Source organism: Arvicola amphibius, chromosome 7 (genome assembly GCF_903992535.2).
Source record: "Arvicola amphibius chromosome 7, mArvAmp1.2, whole genome shotgun sequence".
Classification (NCBI taxonomy): Eukaryota; Metazoa; Chordata; class Mammalia; order Rodentia; family Cricetidae; genus Arvicola; species Arvicola amphibius.
The window spans coordinates 96,134,279-96,149,059 of record NC_052053.1 but is presented as its reverse complement, the minus strand read 5'-3'; the positions used below and the strand labels follow the sequence as shown (position 1 = coordinate 96,149,059).

Genomic DNA, 14,781 nt, shown 5'->3' with positions numbered 1-14,781 from the left:
GTGGAGCCAGCCAGAGCCTAGAAGATAAGTATGTGTGGTGTAGAGAGCTGAGTCAGAGAGGTGACCCACAACCCCTTGGAGGAGCCCAGAAGATTGTAAGTGAATTCCAGATAATTAGACATTGGGGTTTGGTTTTGCTTTGTTTGGATTGTTACTATTCCCTGGTTCTTCCCTCTTGAAGTAAGAAAATACTTAATTTTGATTTTACAGGAGCCTACAGTTGAAAAGCTTTGAATGAATTTTTAAAGGATAATTTGTAATGTTAAAGACTAGAGGGAAATGGAAGAACAGGTCTTCTGATGATATCAACTGAATACAGCATGCCAAGATGCAATAAGAGTAGGCACAAAACCTCGTATCAAGGCTGGACAAGATAACCACATAGGAGGAAAAGGGGCCCAAGAGCAGGCAAAAGAGTCAGAGATTCCCCCTCACACTGTTTGGCGTCCAACAGAAACCCCAACACAAACAACCGCAGCATGTATGCAGAGGGCCTAGAGCAGAACCATGCAGGCTCTATGATTGCTGCTTAGTCTCTGTGAGACCCTATGAGCACTGCTTAATCCTTGAAGATGTTTAAAGGTAACTTAAGAGTTCTCTTCTCAGAGTCTTCCTAGCTTGCCTTAAATACATGTTCCCCAAATGTGTTCCTTAGCTACTCAATACATATTGGTTGGTTGATCTATCTGCAGATAAGTAGTCTTCCTTCTTCCCGATCAATGTCTAGATTTCAACCCCAACCAATTGAATCAAAGTCAATGGGGATTGGGACCTTGTGCTCATTGTTGATTGCTATCCATAGATTGTTCTGATTTGCAGCCAGATCTGACAGTTGACCTTCAATCTTAGTATAATACTAGATGAGAAGGTATAGAGACAAGTTTATCTGTATTTATTTATTAGCCTACCAAGAATTAGGTCTCGTCATGGTATGCTTTCCAAACAAAATTTGTTTTTGTTGCCCACTCCTCTTCCGTATTCCCCTGGCTCTCTTGGATGTTCCCTTCCGCTCCCCTTTCACTTTTATGTCACAGGGGACCTTTTGCCCCACCCCCAACATCTGCAGGTATTTCAGCATCAAGCCCATTTTTGGTATTCTTTGTGATTCTCACTCTATGCCACTTCAAGTCAGCTTTACTGATTCACCTTATACTTCCTGTAGAAGTATAGAGTCTGGCACAATAAATACTGTCGAACAAGGCAATGGGTTAGGATTCTGAGCACTGAAGGATAATCTCAGCAGTGCCTGCAAGCCACCAAGAGGAGGCACTGTGCTTCTAAGTACTGAGCAAGGCCCCAAGCAGAACCTGACCCCACCAGAACCCTGTGCTTAGACTTAAAATCTGTAGAATGATGGGAAAATAAATTATGGTAGTCCAGTACATTCTTATTCCCCAAACTGTGTTTCCTCCCATCTTCCTGTTAATTACTTTCCCTAGCTGCATAGCTGCAGTCAGCCTCTTGGCTATGACAACGCTTACCATGTACAGGCTAAGGACATGGTTAGCTGCAGAGGAGCTCGTGTGACAAAGGACTGTCACTGTCTGTTGCTCCAGCATTCCCTCCTATGGGGCTTAGGAGGAGGTGGCATGGCCCTCCATTGAAAGTGGTATTCTCTCTGTCAACTTGTCTGGTGTAGGTGATAAGAACTTTGTGTCAAGTCCTCTAAGTGCCCATCTATGACTTTGTGCTTCTGAAGCACAGTGTCCAATGATGTCATCCTTCTTTGGAAGGTCCCAAGTACTGGGATTAAAGAAAGGTGGGCATCACCATGCCTTGCCACAATTTAACTTTTTAAACCTATGAATTACTTTCAAATAACTTTTATCGACTAAAGGTTTGTAAAGTAATGTCAGACTGGTGTCGGATCCTTCAATCATTATTATTACTATCTTAAAATTCTTCTTGTTTCCCAAATCACGGGTCTGATAGTTAACAATGGAACAGAATATTTAAAGCTGTGATTGTTCCAAAGAATTCTGAGGCCAAAATTTCCATAAAGCCCAGAAGAAGAAGGAAAGGCTTGGCTCTTAGCTCAGAGTCGAAAACTGTGTACAAAATATCTTAGGAAGAATTTCAAACTGAGGGAAAAGGATTTTCTTAACTTTGCCATCTTCCCTGCCATGGTGAGCCAGCTCTTCCTTACAGAGCTTCCTGCTGCCTGTGGAGCCCCACCCCCAATCATATTACAATTGTTCCTGCACCCTCCTCCCCCACTAGAATCTTTCAAAACGTCTCCAAACTCCAATCGGGATATTTGAGTGTCAACTATACTATATTTAAGTATCACTTAGAAAGAAAAGCAAAACCTCAACACTTGGAAATGATTGTTAAATTAATGTTTTGCTGAAAAATCACTCTCTTACATATGCAGCTTAATATCTTTGGTGCACTTTCATCTTCTCCCCTAAAAGAATTTCCGTAGGCACTTTTCTTCCAGTAGCAGCGAAAATCAAGCCAACTGCTCTTTTGTTGTTATTTCAAATTCAGTTATTTTCAGTTGACAGGTAAAGTTCAGCATATCTTATCTTACGTAACATGTTTTGAAGTCTATATACATTGTGGGATAGTGAAACTAGCTAATTAACAAATGCCTTAGCTCTGAAACTTGTCATTTTTGTCCTGAAGGTATTTAGTGTACATTTAGTCTCCACCTCATCACTAAGTCCCCTGTCACTCAGCCAACTGCTTCCGTGTCTCCACTCTCTGTGTAATCTTGTGCACACAGCAACCCAGTGCAAAGTATGATGTCAGAAGATGACTTCCCCAAGAATGAAGAGTTTCAGAAAATCCTAACTATAGTGTCTTCACTGAAAGAAATCAATGAGACACCCCCACTCCCCAAGGCTGAATTGAATAAAGCATACTTGGACTTGTTCCCTGATGGAAACAGGGTTCCTGGGAGTGTTCTCGAGGCACACGGGCCGCTCACAGCCTAGACTGCCTTCTTACCACTGCAGCCACACTCCTTTGGTCATTTCTGGTCATTAAGGCCGGCCCAGATGAAGAAGGTGAAGAGACAGGAGTGACCTGTGAGAGGAGGACTGTGGGCATTTTTACAAGGTACCAAAGGAATGACATGGCTGTGAATTAGTCACTGTGTTAAGTTCCTGGCTGATCTGGGCAGACCACTCTTGGATTCTCAGCTTTTGGAAGGGAGGAGATGGCTATGCCATCAGACCCTGCTTGAAGAAACTAATGAATGTTGGCAAAGTACTTAGACGGATGCCCAGTGTGGCTGCTGTTCTTATTTCTGTTATTATTGGTGGTGGTGGTGGTCTTGTCTCTGCAGATGTTTCTGGAAGCTGAAATGGGGTCAGTCAGGACAATGATAGCAGTGACAGTTTGAAGGAACCCATGCTATTGTCCCTGGGTTTATGTGTTTCTCTGTTCCTCATCCTTAGAGACTCTGATTATCTTTATATTGTATCTTATTCTTCACCAAGTTTTCCTTGTAACTTCTTTGCCCTTCCCCACCACCTTCCTCCTATAATCCAGGTTGTACTTGAGCTCCCTAAGGGAATTGTGTCACCATCCTGGTTTATATGGAAATTGGACCTAGAACTCTGTGCGTGCTGGACAGGTGGTTTGCCAGCTGAGCTACATCCCTAGACTCAAATTTCTTTCTTTATCGTGCTTTTGGAAATTCACATCACTCCCTTCTTTCTTTTTTCGTTTCTTTTTTTTTTTTTCTTTTGGTTTTTCGAGACAAGATTTCTATGTAGCTTTGGGCCCTGTCCTGGAACTAGTTCTTGTAGACCAGGCTGGCCTCAAACTTACAGAGATCCGCCTGCCTCTGCCTCCCAAGTGCTGGAATGAAAGGTGTGCACCACCACCGCCCAGCTTACTCCCTTTTGTAAGCTATTTCTGGTTAGGCCTTTATTTCTAAAATTTTTGATTCTCTCTTAAATTCTTCATTTATGCATTGTTCTCTAGTTCTTGATATATGTTGTTCTCTCTCTCACTGTGTGTGTGTGTGAGAGAGAGAGACTGTGTGTGTGTTATGTTTTCTTGGTGTCTTTGGCAAATTTGTAAATTGTATGTTGTGATCTGGTACCCAAGCTGAGAATCCTGGTTCATTTTTACCATCTATATTGATCCCGTATTCTTTTCATAGTCATCTTGATCTTCATGAGACATTGATAATGCCATCTTTTTTTTTTTTTTTTTTTGTCATGGTGATATTTTGGGAGGTCTGCTCTTGCTTCTCTGTTGTTCATTGTCCTGAAGCTCTGGAAGGAGATTGGGGTTTATGATTCTTTCTATGTCCTCAGTGTTCTCTTCTCTAGGGTTTTTGTGCAGTGTTAACGATGTAACTTTTTGTGTGAAATTTTCTGGTGCTTTTGTCCTTTTCTACCTCTACTGTGATTTTCTCTTTTTCATCTTTGCTTTCACTCATCTTTGGTTTTTCTAGCAGTAATTTTTCTCCAGGGACCTTGTGAGGGACGGAGGGGTGGGTTTCAGAACTGCCCGCCATACTGCTACTTGTGATTTGTCCTTGCCTGATGTCTTTTGTTTGTTCCTGGGACGTATCTTGCTACTTGATTTACTTGTAAATTTTATTTACAATTTTTCTTCATTTCTATCACTCTATTTACTTATATGTGGGGATTTATATGAATAAAATAATATATCATTGCTACTTCTGCCTTCTTCAGGGGTGTGTGTGTGTGTACGTGTACTATGGAGGAGAGGTTGGTGTTGAGTGTCTTCCTTAGTCATTCTCTCCCTTATTATATTTTTAGGCATGGTCTCTTACTGAACCTGGGGCTTTCCAGTTGGCTAGACTGTCTGGAAAACACGTCCCCAGGAATCTCCCCTTCCTCCCCTTCTCTTCAGTACTTGGATCACAGACACACTGTCCCATTTGGGTTTTTATGCGGGATCTTAATTCAGGTCACACGCTGACATGGCAAGCACTTTACCTCAGAATTCCTCAGCTTTTAAAATGACGATTATGAAGCTGTGCACTCGAGAGATGCATCTGGAGTGTGTCTTGTCTGACCTTGTTTAACCTACCTCATATAGACATCACACACCAAATGCATCTCTTAAGTGGAGCTGCGACAAGAAAAATTATAATTATAAAGAATAATAAAAACATCTAGCTTCTAAAATGGGACGGATTGTATTGGAGAAATGAGGAGATTTGTTATTTTTTTTTTCTTACCCGGGGCAGCATAAGAACATCACAGAAGTAAATGAGACTTGAGCCAAGGCAGGTTGACCAGCCTAGCCCTAGGGTCCTTCCAGGGCACATGCAAGTAAAGACATTAATGTTCAGTGTCTTTTGGTGGCCAGATCGTGTCTTAAAGAACATTCAAAAATACTTCGTCAAGACTTCACTTAGTCTTATGACATGACCAAGTCCACAGTTACCCACAGAGGACCCGAGTGTGGAAAGGGGTTAAAGGGGAACAGTGAGTACTGAGCCGCGGCCCAGGTGCCTCTGACAGCCAGCCCCAGTTCTTCCCCCTTGGCATTCTGCCTCGCCACTAAGCATTAAGAAGATGGATGGATGAGCCAGAAAGCTCCCTGGTGTGGAGGGCATGCTCCTCCTTTGAAGGGCATTGTGACGCCTCCATTCTTAAACATGAAGGAGTATGGCTTTCACTACGGGGCTCACGCGTACTTGTCACCGTTCATAAATGACCTGCTCTGTTCCAGGCGTTGCCGGCTGCTGTGCACACACATTCCAACATAATCCTTGGGAAGGATTAACACCATCCTTGGTGTACATACAAGGGACTTAGCGTAACTGAGAGTGTGTGACTTAAAACCACTCTGCTAACAAACTGCAGTCCAATGGGTAGACAAGTCTTTTATCTTTTAAAGTGCCTTGACAGAGACTAAGAAACTCTTAGTGTTACTATGAGGACTATGGCCCATGTTCCATCACACACACACACACACACACACACACACACACACACACACACGGTGGTAAATTAGGAGGAACATCCTTATTGGCTTCTTGGAAGGAGCCTGTCTAACGGGTCATACAGAAGTGAAGCATCCATTCTCTTTAACCTCTCTCTCTCTCTCTCTCTCTCTCTCTCTCTCTCTCTCTCTCTCTCTCTCTCTCTCTCTCTCTCTCTCATGTCTAATCCTGGTTGTCAACTTGACTGCATCAAGAATCAATGAGAATGCCAGCTGTTGGGAATTCCTTCCCAAGAGGGCCCTTCCCCCCCGCCCCCCAGACAGGGTTTCATTGTCGTTTTGGAGCCTGTCCTGGAACTAGCTCTTGTTGACCAGGCTGGCCTCGAACTCAGAGATCCGCCTGCCTCTGCCTCCCCAGTGCTGGAATTAAAGGTGTGCACCACCACCGCCCGGTGAAGGCCTTTCTTGATCCGATTATTTAACACAGAAAGACCGACACTATATGTGATCCAAGGACATGGAGAAAGGAAAGCTCTGCTTTACCTGCTTGCCCTCACTCTGCTTGTAAGTTCATCCACCCTGTTGCTGCGGCGTTCCTTCACCGATGTCAGAACCAGCATCTTCGGGTTTTCAATAAAGACTGAAGACCAGCATCTCTCTAGAAACCCTCCAGGTTTTCAGCACTAGGTTGGGACTGCTGAGACATCCAGCCTCATGGACGGAGCAACTACAAGGTTGTTGGTCTCTCCAGTGAGACAGACATTGTTGACTATACCAGACAGTATCGTGTGGGCCAGTCTAGGAATCCCCTTTAACACCTATTAATTCTGTCGGCTAGATTTCTCTAGAGAACCCAGACTAACCCATCTTCCAAGTTAACATAAGGAACACCAAACTATGAAGTGTTTGCCCTCTTCACTCCTGCCAACACGCAGCATTCTGAGGGAAATCTCCGCAGGAGGGCTTTTCCGTCTTCTGCGTTGATTGTAGAGCTGTAGAGCTCACCTCACAACCGCCTGGTGGGGCATGGCCTGTGCCTTGCTGATGAAGAAATGGAGTCACACCTCCATTTCTTTTAAGGGCCTTGTCACATTTAGTAGCCCCTTCGCCGGCCTCCTTGTCAGACCCTTACCATCCTCACATCTGCCTCACACACTAACCAGCTCAGGCCCCCAGACTCTCTTTTCTGGGTTACTTTTCTCTCTAGAAGCTGTTTTTTTTTCTTCTATGTTTAACAAATCAGATCTAAGTTCCTTTGTTTGGTCTCATAGGGTCCCTTCCATACTTCCCCACTGTTCTGGCCATGACATACAGGTCCCTCTGAGGGGAGGGGAGGGCTTGGGCTTAGAGGAATAGCAGCCCTTTCCTTCCTTCCCTCCCTCCTCCCTCTTCTGCCTTCACTAAGCCATGTTTCCTTTTCTACCTATTACTGTAAAAAGAAATCAATTCTTTTTAGCTAACGTAAATTACATCCAACTCTCCTTATGCAGGGGAAGGCACTAAAGTGCTGCCAGGTGCCATCTTGGGAATGGATGGGTGTTCTTACCGCCTTCCTTCCAGGGAAGGCAGAAGCGAAAAATTAACTTGTGAACAGTCATTCTATATGGAAGGAGAGCAGTAACTAACATTAAAGCACTTTAACTCCCAGTAGGAGACATCCTATTTCTGGGCATTTTCCATTTACAAATTACAAACCCAATAGCATTGCAAATTGGAATTCGGAATGGACCATAGACTTGAGCTACTTTCACGGGTTTTCAGTGCCGTGGAGATGGCTCAGTGGATAAAGTGGTGGCTGCGCAAGGATGAGGGCTGCAGCCTGAGTCCTCCGCACCCATGGACATACTGCATGGGCATAGCGGTCTGCCTGCAATCCCAGCACTTGATAGGCAGAGCCAAGGGCTCCCCAGAGCAGCCTGGCTGGCTGGACTGAGTCAGTGAACTTCAGACTCAGCAAGAGACCCTGCCTCAAAATAGATGGTACAGAAAAAACTGAATTGAGGAAGACACCTGCCATCAACCTCTGGTCTGCACACTCACACTCCAAGTGCATGTATACACACACACACACACACACACACACACACACTCACATGTGCTCACACATGGGAACGTGCATAGATACTGTGGTAGCTTGAATGTAACTATCCCTCATAAACTCATAGGGAGTGGCACTATTAAGAGGTGTGGGCTTGTTGGAGTGGGTGTGGCCTTGTTGGAGGAAGCGGGTCTCGCTTCTTCTTGCCCGAGGACCAAGATTTGAACTCTTAGCTCCTTCTCCAGCTCCATGTCGGCCTGCACACTGCCATGGCCTGCCATGGTGATTATGAATTAAACTTCCGAAACCGTAAGCTAGCCCCAATCAAATGTTTTCCTTCATAGGAGTTGCTGTGGTCATGGTGTATCTTCACGGCGACAGAACACTGACTAAGATATGTTTGTTCGGCATACATACATGCAAATCATACACATACATACACACAACACACAAAAGTATAAAATGAACAGAAAAGTATAAATACATGGTCAAAGGCTTAATACATTTCTAGAACATGGTAGGAACTAAAACATCTTCATTGTCATTATGTATCTACCACACCATTCCCAGCAACGTTTTTATAAAGTGCCTTCTTGATTGAGATCGTTACTGAGCCAGTCAAGAAGATGTTGGAGGATGCCATTTGTGTGCATGTGGCTAGTGCCAAAGGAGAACACTTGGCTTGACGTTTTGAGTAGTTGTGCAAACTAGTTTTTGTCAACTTGACTCAGGCTAGAGTCATCTGAGAAGTAGGAACCTCAGCTGAGAAAATGCTTCTGTAAGGCTGGCCTGTAGGCAAGCCTGTGGGGTGTCTTATTCACTTATGATTAATGTGAAAGGGCTCAGCCCACTGAGAGCAGGTGTCACCCCTGGGCAGGTGGTCCTGGGGGGCACATAAGAAAACAAACTGAGCAGGACATGAAGAACAAGCCAGCAGGTAACAATCCTCCATGGCTTCTGCTTCAGTTCCTGCCTCCAGGTTCCTGTGTTGAGTTCTTGTTGAGTCCCTCATGATGGAGATGTCAAAAGACGAAATAAACCTTTTCTTCCCCGAGTTGCTTTTGGTCGTGGTGTTTTATCACAGCAATGGAAACTTAACTAAGATAGTAATAGCCTCTCAGTGTAGACTGATGGAGAGATCCACAGAGAACTGAGACTCTTTCCTGTTGCTGTGTGCCCATAAAAAATAAAGACCTGGCATCCTTAGTCAGTCCTCCCAGGTCCAGATTAGTTCTGGATTAAAAATGAGAGAAGCTGTACTGGAGAGATGACTCAGTGGTTAAAAGCACTGGCTGCTCTTCCAGAGGACCTGGGTTCAATTCCCAGCAACCATATGGCAGCTCACAACCATCTGTAACTCCAGTTCTGGGAGATCAGACACACTCAGATGCACAGACATGCAGGTGAGACACCAATGCATGTAAGATAAAAATAAATCTTAAAAATTAAATGAAACAAAACAAAACATTGAAAACGAGAAAAGCTAGTATGTGGCTCTCTACCAGTAGGGTCTTGCTCACTTCCCTCCTTGGCTACAGTGCTGCTTAGCTCTTTGTTAGAATCATCTTCATGAGATACCTGTGTGTACTGGGGGAGGGATCTGGGTCTTAGGAAACAGGGCTGTAAAATATATGAGGTTTATTTCAATGATCCTTGTCACATTGGGCAGATGTTGGCATTTACTGTGGAAATCAGCGAGGAGCTCTTTGTCTCAAGCACAGATGGCCCAGGAAGGCATGCGGGGCAGCACCCCACCCTCTCCTTCACACACCCTGATAGCTATTTCTGCATTTGTTCTCATGGCACATGCGTTTCATGCTTTTTGCTCATGGTAGCATGGACTCAGTCTGGTGTGTGTTCCCTATGAGGCTGTTAAATCTACCAGGGCAGGACGTGGCTGATCCTTAAGGGGTTAAAGAGACTCAGCAAGAAGCTCAAGGTCATGAAGCTGCAAGGGGAAAGGGTGCAGGATTCCAAGCCTAGTTTGTCAGTCCCAGAGTTCAGGCTCTTAATTGGAAGGCTGTCATGTCATAGAAATCATAATTGTTCTCTTAAGGCAAAATAATGGGCATGAAATAGTCCATCATCCCATGATAATTACAATAGTAATTGGCTATTGGGTCTTTAGAAACTGTGCTAATCATTTCATAGACATTTCAGTTAATCCGTCCCTACTGTCTTATATGTGGGCAGAGTCATCACCGTTTTTCAGATAAGGACACTGAATGTCATAGAAGCTAACCAAGCTTCCATAACCAAGCTGATCTTACAGCCTGATCTTCTCTGCCATCCATGTCTGTCTTCCTTGGCTTTACCGAGGTCCAAATTCTGTAGGTCACCTTGAGCATAACAAAGTGCACACTGTTGAAATTGGCTGTTTGTTGTGGGAATGCGTTCTTTAAAACCTGGCTATGTTATCTATCATTTTAATGCAAAGTTCTCACTTTGCTAATGACTTACTGCTTATTTGTTTTACATTATGGAAGTGATGTTATGCAAAAGCAAATTTGGGAGAGATCCTTATTCAAGTTCAAAATGGGCGGTAAAGCGGCAAAGACAATATTTAGCATCAACAAACCATTTGGCCTGGAAATAGCTATGAAAGAGGGCACAGGTATAGGTCAAGAAGATTTTTTAAAAAGAGAGTAGAGCCTTAAAACTAAAAAGTGCAGTGGACACCCATGAAAATTTGATAGAGACCAGCTGAGAGCAATGATCAGAGCCCCTTATACCTACCTGGAACAAACAAAGAACTTGATATGGACCATTCCAGGGTCGTTTGGCATTTGAAACAAATGTAAAAAGTGAAAAAGCTCATTGGAAGGGTGCCTCATGAGCTTACCAAAATTTTATTTTGAACTGTTGTGTTGGCCTTCGTTATTCCCTACAACAACAGCGAACCGTTTCTCTGTTGGAGTATAACATGCTGCAGAAAGTTAATTGCATGCAACGACTAGGGGCCACCAGCTCAGTGACTGGACTGAGCAGGATTTCTAGAGGATGTCCCCAAAGCCAAATGTGCAGCCAACAGGATCATGGCCACTGCTGGGCAGTCTGCTCCACCACAGCTGTCTGGGCCCTAGTGAAGCCATTACACCTGAGAGGTATGTGCACTAAACAGATGACACATACTGACAGACGCAGCGCCTGCAGCTGGCTTTGGTCAACAGAACATGCCTGATTGTCCTCCAGAATCATGCCCAGCCATGCCTCACACCACCAACACTCCAGAATTGAACAGATCGGCCTATGACATCCTGCCTCGTCCAGCAGAACCTCAGCCACCACGTTCTCCCGGCCTCTCATCCACGGACCACCACTTCTTCAAACATCTTGACAACGTCTTACAGGAAGCATGCTTTTACAAGCTACAGGACATGGAAAATACTTCCCAAGTTTGTTGGATCGCAAAGCAATGATTTCTGTACTGCAGGAATAAACTTTTTTCTCATTGGTCAAAATGTGTTGATTATAATTGTTTCTATTTTGATTAATAGAGATGTATTTGATCATTGTTAACATGATCTAAATTAAAATTTTTAATTAAAAAGTTTTTAAAAGATAAAAATTCATGATTCAAAGTTGCAACTCTTCTTGTACTATATAATACAGCATAACACAGTATAATACATACATACACATACATAGAAGGATAGGTAGATAGTTGGATGGATAGATACACACATATACACACAATCTCACAAAAGTTATTGAAAAGAATTTGTGGTCCTTCTACCTCATTTGAATTTGCTAAGGGAGGGGTATGGAATACTACCAGCTGTGTTCTTTATTGGGCGCCCTAAATACTTGATCATGTATGCATGCACACACATACAAGCTCATGCATCTTCCTTGGATTTCCGTGAAGGGAATTTTTCTAGCAAGGCCCCTGCCATGTGGACGACTGTAATACTGGTGTTGATAGGACTAGTACCTTACACTGGTGTGTCTTATGTTGGGTTTATCTCGGGTAGGTTGTTAAAGATCATTATTCTCTTTCCCTCACATGGGAGGAAACTAAGTCTCCTGAAGTAGCTGATGATAGAGGTAGGTTCAATTTTAGGACCCGTGTTTTCAGATCTTGAGCGTTTTTGGCTAGAGGAAAGTTATCACAATATATATATATATATGGAAGTACCTCAGAAACTGTCATAGAGAATGAGGCTCAGGGGCATTGAGGTCGTTTGAATGTAATTGGCTCTCATAATCTGATGTAGGAGAGTCTTTTGTTTGAGTTGATTTCATTGGCTAATATAGAAACTGCCTGGCTCATTTAATGGGACAGCCCTTAGGTGGGTGGAGTAGAAAGAACAGGAAGAAGGAAGTGAGGTAGATAGCTCAGTCAGATGCCACGCCACTCCTAAGTGAGATAAATCGCCATGCCTCACCTCTCTGACCCAGACCACTGTGCCTCTCCTCAGGGAGACAGATGCCATGAAGCCAGCCACCAGGTCAGACATGCTGAATCTTTCCCGGTAAGACACCACTTTGTGGTGTTACACAGATTATTCGATATGGGTTAGTCAAGATGTGAGTAAGAGGCTGAAACTAATGGGCCAGGCAGTGTTTAAAAGAATACAGTTTGTGTGTTGTTATTTTGGGGCATAAGCTAGCCAGGCGGCCTGGAGCTGGGTGGCAGAAACGCAGCCCGCAGCTCCACACTACAATAATCTTATAGGGAGTGGGACTATTAGGGGGCGTGGCCTTGTGGGAGAAACTATTGCCACTGTGGGCATGGGCTTTGAGGTCTCCTTTGCTCAGGATACCACCCAGTGTCTCAGCCATAGACTTCCTTTTACCTACAAGATGTAGGACTCTAAGCTCCAGCACCACATCTGCCTGCACGCTGCCATGCTCCCATCATGACAGTAATGGACTGAACCTGTGAAACTCTAAGTGAGCTGCTCCTATTAAATGTTTTCTTTATAAGGGTTGCCGTGGTCATGGTGTCTCTTCACAGCAACGAAAACCCTAACTAAGACAGGCCACAAGGGCCTGTATTTCGCAGCTCTGTTTTATGTGATTCATTGCTGTGGAGGAGGGAACAGCTCATTTGGATCGTAAACTTCAGTCCCTGTCTGTAGGAACTGAAACGTTATCTGAGAGAATTAAAACTGCTGAATGTGACAATCGGACTAAAACCAGTGGGTTGTGCAGGGCACACACTTCATTACTGTCACTTCCAAATTACATGGCCAAGTTCAAATTCAAGGGGCTCTTTAAATGATGCCACGGTAAGGATGTAAGTCAAGAGAGGAGTGAAGCACTGGGGTCAATAATGCAATTATTTACAGCTCTTAGAAAAAAAATACAACTTCATTATGTTAGAGATGAAAGTCCTTCTGGCTACATACACCCCTGGGAGCTCTACAGGGTAGATGCTCTATTGTAAGGTATTTGTATCTAGAGGCCATCAGACCTGAGGTCTGTTGCCCTACTCAGCTACCAGTTTGGGTTGTGATCAGGGTCTTCTTTTTTTATGACTTACTCAGGCACAATGGCTGGATATGTGCATGTGTGTTTGTGTGTGTGTGTGTGTGTGTGTACATGAGAGAGGCAGAGACAGAGACACAGAAGACTCAGAGGCACCATACAAACGTGTCCCTGCCTGCCAGCATCAGTTGCCTGCCTTGCTTCACTCCGTGCCTTCCTCTCCCTCAGCCTCTCCACCCCCCTCCATTTTCCTGCACTCTCTGTGGTTAGATCTGCCTTCTCCTCTGCTGTCTCTTGCTTCTTGCCCTAGTGCCATTCCAAATCTGAGTCTACCTGTTGAAAGCCATTGCTAGCCCTGTCCCCCAAGTTGGTACCCTGTGACCTTCTCCTGGTTAAGTGGCCTTCATAAGCTGTCAGATTCTGCTAAGGTCATTTAATTCTGTCTTCTTTGTAGTGTGGTTCAAACTAAATGGATGAGAGGCCAAATCAGGAGAAATCTGCTCTAGAATGCAGCATGCCAGCTTTGCCCCTTCTCAACAAAAGGGGGAGGCAATGCAGGAGTTACTCAGCAGAGTGTTTGTTGGGATGGGTTTGGTGAGGAGTTTCTAAACACACATGCAACATAGTTAGACACGCAGAGTGACAGTCACAAAATGAGGACGAATTCTGGAAGATGAGGGCAGACAAGATTTTCCCCCCTCTTCTCAGCAAGTTTAATTACTTGACGACAAACAGTGAACACTGCAAGTTATTCTTGGTGCAAGGGCTGCAGGGAAAGCCTGAGTGGGAACAAGGGATGACGATTCTGGGAAACAGGACCACCAAGGGGGTATGGAGAGCCATACATCTGCTCTGTTTAGCCAACAGCCATTCGGATGTGTTTAGGAAGGAGAGAATTGCAGCCAAGGCACAAAAGTATCTTTTGCCAATTATTTGGTGTCACCATGGAGCACATTTACTTGTTAAAATCTATTTTCTCCTTCCTTTCTTTTCTTTCTCCTCCTCCTCGTCTTCCTCCTCCTCCTCGTCTTCCTCCTCCTCCTCTTCCTCCTTCTCCCACTCCTTCCTCATTCTTCATTCTTTTTTCATAGTCTTACTGTGTAGCCCCGACTTTCCCAAAATGACTCTGTAGACCAGGCTGGACTCAGACTCACAGAAGTCTACCTGTCTCTGCCTCCTGAGTGCTGAGATTTATAGCACAAGCCACCACACCTGGTTTAAAATCCATTTCCTTCTCATAAGAAACCTCTACTGTGTTTTCAGTTTTGTGGCCATGCAGTTGACATGGAACAGGTCTCAGAACACAAGAGGTTCTGGGAAGTCTGTCAGGTCCTCAGTCCTAGAGTCTGAACCAGGGTTTCACAGAAAAACAGAATCTATATGAATTATTTTTACAGGGTTTATTATCTGGATTGGATTTACTGAAAGCA

General features: G+C 44.2%; 1 protein-coding gene across 3 annotated transcripts in view; it reads left to right on the top strand.

Moving 5' to 3' along the window:
* Rgs6 (regulator of G protein signaling 6) overlaps positions 1-14,781 on the top strand; it is a 606,319-nt gene that overhangs the window by 227,615 nt on the left and 363,923 nt on the right. The gene's annotated exons all lie outside the window — the stretch shown is intronic.